Consider the following 7,449-nt stretch of genomic DNA (forward strand, 5'->3'; position numbering starts at 1 on the left):
ATCAGTTTTTCTCAGGTATTCTAAGTTTCGCTCAAAGCTGCTCTAAGGTTTTCAAAGATCATTAGGAGTTAGCTGAGATGACCGGCATGTTGATGGGGATCAGTTTGAATGACCTTTATGTCGATCCCCGCTCTCGTGCAAAGTGTTTATTTGTAAAACAAATTAGAAAAAATATATATAATTTTGTCTTTAATGTCAACAACTTACCTTTGGCTCCACAATCGCAAAAGATTTATTCTAACAGCTCGATCCGTAACCCGGGCCGTACGACCGCGACTGCAATCACAAAATTTGAACAGTCAAGATGCGATGATTCGGGCGCGACCATGCACATCCAAGAGAAAATGACACATCTTAAGGGCTAGACTTTCAAAAGTCCTTCGTCTCGTGTAGATTCGCGTCCGAAAAATCACGCTTCACTCGCCAAAACATTTTCTCCCGGGATTCTCGTGAGGTGGAATTGTGGCAAGTCTACTTAAAGGCTTGAAACATGAGAGGGATGGCTGATTTTTTCAAACACGCACTGTTTATTTTGTCATGCAAAATGGACTGATGTTCCAAGCATACATACATTTTAAGACTCTAATACTTCTTTTCAAGTCTTTCTATTAATTTTTCTGACATTTTTCAGCAGCTATTAATTGTTTTGAATAATCCCCTACCCCCCCGCCCCACGTAAAGTTACAGTCTGTAAATGTATGCAAGCATAAATTTTCATGCACTAATATGACACGGAAAACAAGAAACGGAGGGCATTTTATACTGCGCATGAGTAATTATGTAAAACTATCTCATACGTATCTCTTTCTCCGATCCTTCAATAGAAATAGGTCTTTCTTTCTCTCTTTGTGTAAGAAAGGCTAGTGCGTATCGCGAAAAGAAAACCACTAAAACTTCGAAGAAAACGACCCCCTGTTCCCCGTAACACCGGAAATTACGTAAAATAAATGACAGATCACTAACAATCATTTACACCGGATAATCTGCAAGCTACAATAGAACATTGAGACCACCAATCCCCCCAAAATCAGTGATGGGAAAATGGCGCGTTTTGGCCTTCACGCACCTTCATCCTTGATTTGGGGGAGAGGGGGCATTTCTGTTCCATTTTATTTTGTCCAAGATTCTCTATGAGCCCCTGCTTGGCGTTACCAGTAGTATATGGGGTAATCACGGCACGAAATCTTCTCTCGTTCGCTCAAAAGTTTCATCATCCGAGAGCACATCTCCCATTCAAAAAATAAACTGAGCAAGGCGACACTGAAAAAAAACTAAATGCAAGTGGCATTTCACGTTAACATAAATTGCAAACAAAAAAGGGAATAAAACTATTGGGAGAAAAAAAAAAGAAAAAGAAAAAGAAAGAAATCGCATGTAAGGAGGATTCGAACCTTCTACCACAGATTATCTACCCCATCCAACTATCCAACCTATACCCACATTCTACGCTTTAGACTTTGCGTCCGTGCGCTAACCATACCGAATACGCAAACTTGTTGAATTTTTAAGAACTGCATTTGCGCTCCCTTAAATTTGTTGGCGATATTTACCTGATCTTCTAATTTTTCCACGCTGAAAAATAGAGCATGATTTACGTTCACAAAAGTGTTGATGGGCACGATTTGCAGGCTATCAGCAACGAATTTTGTCGATTTTTCACGATTTTGTCGTCTGGCCAGAAAGGTGACGGAACAGATTGACACTTTTTTCCATTGCCTGTTAACCGTGCTTAACCGTTGAAAAGCGTCTCAAAGCAGACGTTAATCGTATAAAAAGTCTCGTGAATCGTGCCTTAAACGTTTTAATGTCATGTAAAACCATTCAAGTGCTCTACAAAGCTTTAAAAGCGCTACTTTAATGCTTGAGTCTTTTGCCATTGCTTCGTTTAATCTCAGCGATGCGACCCTACATAGACCCTATAGTTTTATCGATTAACTCCCCAGAAATGCCTCTAGAGTAAGATCAGTAGTGGGCTTGAGAACTCTAACTCTTACTTTTGTTTCCTCGGGTATTCTTTTTCTCGATGGCAATTTTTTCGTCAATTCTACGTAGAGTTATACCCTTATTCTTGATCGTACTGGCAAATTTTCATTTTAGGTTTGGCTTTTTTATACGCTCCGCTTCTCTTAAAATATCTTCCATGTAGTATCTCAACATAGCAACACTAGCGACGAGCGTGACGGCGTCAGAGGCCAGTGGTTTCGGATGATTAATGTGTTGACATATGACCTCTTAATTGACCAAATCTTGAATTTGTGACGTGATAGCCTCTATAGACAATCTTGGACAAATTAAATGGAACATTGAGACCACCCCTCCCCCCAAAATCAGTGATGGGAAAATGGCGCGTTTTGGCCTTCACGCACCTTCATCCTTGATTTGGGGGACAGGGGGCATTTCTGTTCCATTTTATTTTGTCCAAGATTGTAGCGAGCCACTCTGGTTGGCCTATTAAAATAACACATTGATTGGCCTAAATAGCACTCTGGTTAGCCTAAACGTCACACCGGTTGGCCTACAGTTAGCTTACGTAGCTTGCGGTTTGCCCTTATAATCGGATAAAGGATTTCTTGCTTGCTCTGTTCACATGGCTCCAAGTCATAGGAGCCAGTCATGCAAGCCATTACGGTTAGCCTAAATTACACATTGCTATGAGCATTTCTAAACTGCTTTTTGCTATTTTTAGCTATTTTTTTTAAATTAAGAAGCTAAACATTTTCAAATCTACCTGTGGAGCATCACTTTATAACATGAGAATATTGTTATTCAGTAATATTAAATGATTCTAAAGAATGACATTCAAAAACATGTAGCTATACAAGAATGATTTTGTATAGCTTACAACATTTAAGGCTTTGCAGCTCCATATTAGGACTATTACTGCGATCACCACAATGTAAATGTAAACACCACCCTTTTTTGAAGAAAAAAAAAATCCTGCAGAGAAATGAGGAGAGAAAAAAAAATATCCTGTAGAGCATTTAGGAGGGAAAAAAATATCCTGCCCACCAGGTTGCCAGAAAAAGAAACACTTGCTAACCAGAAATCACCCCCCGCCCCTCAAGAGTTAAATGGTCAGCCCATAGGTATAATTTAAGGTAACGTTTTCATGTCAACGTCGTCTTCATAGATCATAAAGTTCCTAATATTTTATACTTTGCTATTTGAGCCAGGATTAACTGTAGCTGTGCAAGCCCTTGTGGATTGGCAGCAGTTGTTCCTTTGTTGACTAACCTTTGCATGAATGACATAGGGCAATTACCTTGAGAACCAGGGATCCCAGGATCAAGACATGTTCTGGCCACTGGTTGAATTTTTTCCTGGTAGTCGTCCCAGGTTCAACATCTAGTTTGCCTCGGGCCGGTCTGGATTCTCAGCAGTTGTTGTTGAATGTTATGTTCTGTCGTGATTGTGTTTCATTGGCCCTGGAAACTGCTGTCATGACTCTGCATATATTCCTGCCAAGTTTGTGATTGTTACATCCTGCAAAACCATGCGCTTCAAGTCCCACATATTTTTCTTTTAATCCAAACATGCAATAAGCATTGTGATAAATGTTGACAAAATACAAGTATTGTTCCCCAAATAAGGAACACCATCTATCACAAAATTCAAACACAATATTGTATGAGATTTACATGAACTCAACTATGGGTTCGCATTGTAACTACACAAACAGATTTACAACTTTTATCTTGTTGTGTTATCCATGATTTGAAATTTTAATTTGGGGGGGGGGGGGGTTTAATTTAATGCACAAGCGCTTTTCACTGTAGCCATGGACTAACTTTCCTTATCTTATTATTGATAGCTCTACTTTCTTATCACAAAACAAGTTATCCAGACCTAACCAGCAAATTGACTACATTTCATGAACGTTTCTTGTTTACTTTACAAAAGGGGGACTAAAAATAATAGTCACAATTTTGCCCAGTTTCATATTTTGACTCATTGGTTGGTTTTCATAACTGACAAATAAAATGAATAATTATGAGATACCTATCAGTGGCTGCTTTAGTTCTATTTTTCAATCCTGATCCACAACTTATGTATGATTTATCACATTGTGTACTTATTATCAGACTTCGAATAACATTAGTGGCTTTCACTTTCTATTACACTTTGGTTTAATGACACTCCCTTAAAAAAGGCATGCACAATAAGAAATTATTATTATTATTATTGTGACAAGTATAAGTCCAAATCGATAAAATTACATCTAGTTATCCACATCAACACTCCCTGATAATTAAAATTATCAATGTTATGTTAGAACTAAAGAAACAAGAACTTTATTCAGATTTCTTAACAGCTGCTTTCATTTATAATCTCTGAGTATCAAGTTTTTATGAGTCAATGAGTTAGTGCAGTTACCCTAACCCATAAAATGAAAGCTAAAAGTAATTTCAGAGAGTGCTTAGGCCTAATCACTGAAACGATGGCTTAGGCTTAATCAATATATTATTGCTATATTGACTGTGAGTCTTGTTGACCATTTGACTCATAATCATGGGACTTCAAAATCTATTATTTTGCATTCAGTGTTTTTCACTTTTCCCGTTACTTTCTGTGTAAATTGATGCAACTGAATTGAAAACTGCTCCAAGGTTGTTTGCAGTAAAATATGTTGAGAAGTTTGTCTTCATCATGGAAAAATTACTTTTTATACATCTGCATGCATTCTCTTCAATAGAGCGACTTTCGCATGTCCTTGAAAAAGTATTCGCTATTTGTTTCACGAACCAATGTTTGGCAAGATTAAAACAAAGCTTCTCCATATTCCCTCCAAGGAAACACCTAATATGGCGTAAACAGTTCGATTGCCCAATCACATTACTGCATTTCAAATGACGTCAAAAAGAAACCTTCCAGAAAGTTCCATTGAGAAATGACATTGTTTGCATCCACGTTTACCAAGCCAATGAAAATTCGCGCTCGTTTGTTTCTGTTCGACGAGCCAATTAAATGCTTTGTATTTTTGTTTACGTTCTGTTTTTCGTTATTTTTCAAGGTCACATGAAAGTCGCTCTAACAGACAAGTTTTGAACTGCACAAAAACTAAAGAACAGAGGAGAACAGAGTGAAGGTTCCCAGGATAATTTGCATTTTATTTTGTTTTTAACAGAAACAAAACAAATTGTTCCCTTGACAATTCAAAACTAGCCTATTAAATTATCATTGTTGCGAAAAATGATTACCTACTTTCCCCCCCCCCTGTCAAATCATTCCGGGTATTTTCGTCACTTGTCACACTACTTCCGGTTTGATTAAACGACCCATGAACAATATCGCTCTTGATTTTTTGTGATGTATCAAAAACAGAAATGGATGATCAGCACGAAAGACAGGGGGCTTCATAACACGGGAGAAGCGCTCTTTCATCACAACAGCAGTAGCTGCTGCAGCCTCTGTGCCTTTCTCGTTGACTTCCACAAAAGCCTTGTGGATGACATGAGAAACGTAGAGCTTCACATGGGCTGGTGCGATGCCTGTAAAATCAGCATCGAACTCGCTAAACATATCTGTTGCCCCCATTTTGGCAAGGATATTATTGAGATGGAACTCCTGTGTAAACTTGAACCTTGGTAAAGAAACTTCCACTTTCTCTGGCTATACCTTTGATAACGATTCAATAACTTCGTCTAACTTGTTATCGGTAAGTTCTTCCTCTAACTTGGCAAGGCCCTGGATTTCATGGGGTAACAGAACAATCATGGACAGCTCTTTTCCCTGGTAGGGCATCTCTAGCACTTGACAGCTCAACTTTCCTGCGTCGCAAACATGCTTAAACATTTCTGTCAAGTGCATCATCTTTACCTTCATCTTTTCACTTTCCGAGGAAAAGAATTCCTGATCATATGTAGCTTTGTCGTTGAACTGGTTTTGCCAGAATCCTTTGAAGTATATTGCATTTACCAAGGTTAATCGGGTTAGGTTATTGAATACTCCCTCGGCAATCAAATTCTTGATCTTCTTCTTCGTTTGTTCTTCAACCCATTTATTAACCTCTCTTCGAGCACCCTCGGCATCTTTCTGGTAATCAACCAAAGCTACCTTAGCACCGTAGAACTCTTTTGTTCCCTTGACGAAATCTTTTACCAAGTTGACATCCTTCTGAACAAACAGTCGATTCGCAGCCTGCAGTTCATTGCCCTTGGCGTTTAACTCTTGAAGGACGGCAAGAAATACTTTTTCTTCAGATTGAAGTTTGTTTTGAGGAAGTCCTTCTCAATGGAGACCTTTCTTCAGCTGGGCAGCTGTTTTACCTCTTGCTCCCATGTAAGTCATAGCGAGAGCTAGACTCAAACTGCTCGATGAATAGAAAACGTTTTTTCCCTGGAACTTGTCGTCACTTTGAAGATGTTTATGAAGATCCACACAGAATTTGTTGCTTGCTTGAACAGCGCTTTCCATTATGAATACTTCAGCTATTTTATGGCAGTTTTATTGCAGTTGCGAGCGAGAGTGGAAAGTGTCTTGTTGCAAAATGAATTTGAAGAGGAGTTCAACCAAAGAAGGACGGTGCCTACCATTGCTTAATTAACCTCCCTACTGTTAGTGCGCATACGTTCTGCGTATCTCGAGATACTCGGATTTCCTGTTATGGCTAATACAGGGATATTTTTGCGCGGTTCAAAAGAACGCTATACAATTCTTTGTATTTTAAAGCTTTTTACTAATATTGTTGATTAATTATCTTCGAAAAATGCGTGGTTACGCCCAATTTTCTTTTTGTATTTCAATAACACTTATTAAGATCTGCTTTTCCCGCATATTCAGTAAACCGCGCAAACATACCTTTGAATTAGCAGGCACCGTCCTTAAAACGGGTTTCGAATGAGAAGTCACGCAAAGTCTGTTTACCAGTCACGCAAATATGGCTCTTTTTGCCGAGTTTTTGGGCTCTCTTATTCCACTAACCCTAACCCTGATGTTCTACAATATTTTGTGTTAACAGAGCAATACCACAGAGGTCCTCTTCGAGCACCCTCGGCATTTTCTCATAATCAACCAAAGCTATCTCAGCACCGCAGAACTCTTTTGTTCCCTTGACGAAATCTTTTACCAAGTTGAAATCCTTCTGAACAAAAAATCGATTCGCAGGCCGCAGTTCATTGCCCTTGGCGTTTAACTCTTGAAGGACGGCAAGAAATACTTTTTCTTCAGATTGAAGTTTGTTTTGAGGAAGTCCTTCTCAATGGAGACCTTTCTTATGAATAGAAAAGGTTTAATTTTTTTCCCTGGAACTTGTCGTCACTTTGAAGATGTCTGTAAAGATCCACACAGAATTTGTTGCTTGCTTCAACAGCACTTTCCATTTTGAAGACTAAAGCTATTTAATCGAAGTGCAGTATCGTTTCGTTGCGAGCGAGAGTGGAAAGTGACTTGAAGTACGTGCCGGCGATAGATTGTTTTCACTGTCACGCAACAAAAAATAAACGCTAAACC

General features: G+C 38.8%; 1 pseudogene; it reads right to left on the reverse strand.

The window, feature by feature from the left end:
- Window positions 1-5,209: 5,209 nt before the first annotated feature.
- On the reverse strand, window positions 5,210-6,560 carry LOC138029316 (leukocyte elastase inhibitor pseudogene; annotated as a pseudogene).
- Between the last annotated feature and the right edge of the window lie 889 nt (window positions 6,561-7,449).

Source organism: Montipora capricornis, chromosome 13 (assembly GCF_036669925.1).
Source record: "Montipora capricornis isolate CH-2021 chromosome 13, ASM3666992v2, whole genome shotgun sequence".
Classification (NCBI taxonomy): domain Eukaryota; kingdom Metazoa; phylum Cnidaria; class Anthozoa; order Scleractinia; family Acroporidae; genus Montipora; species Montipora capricornis.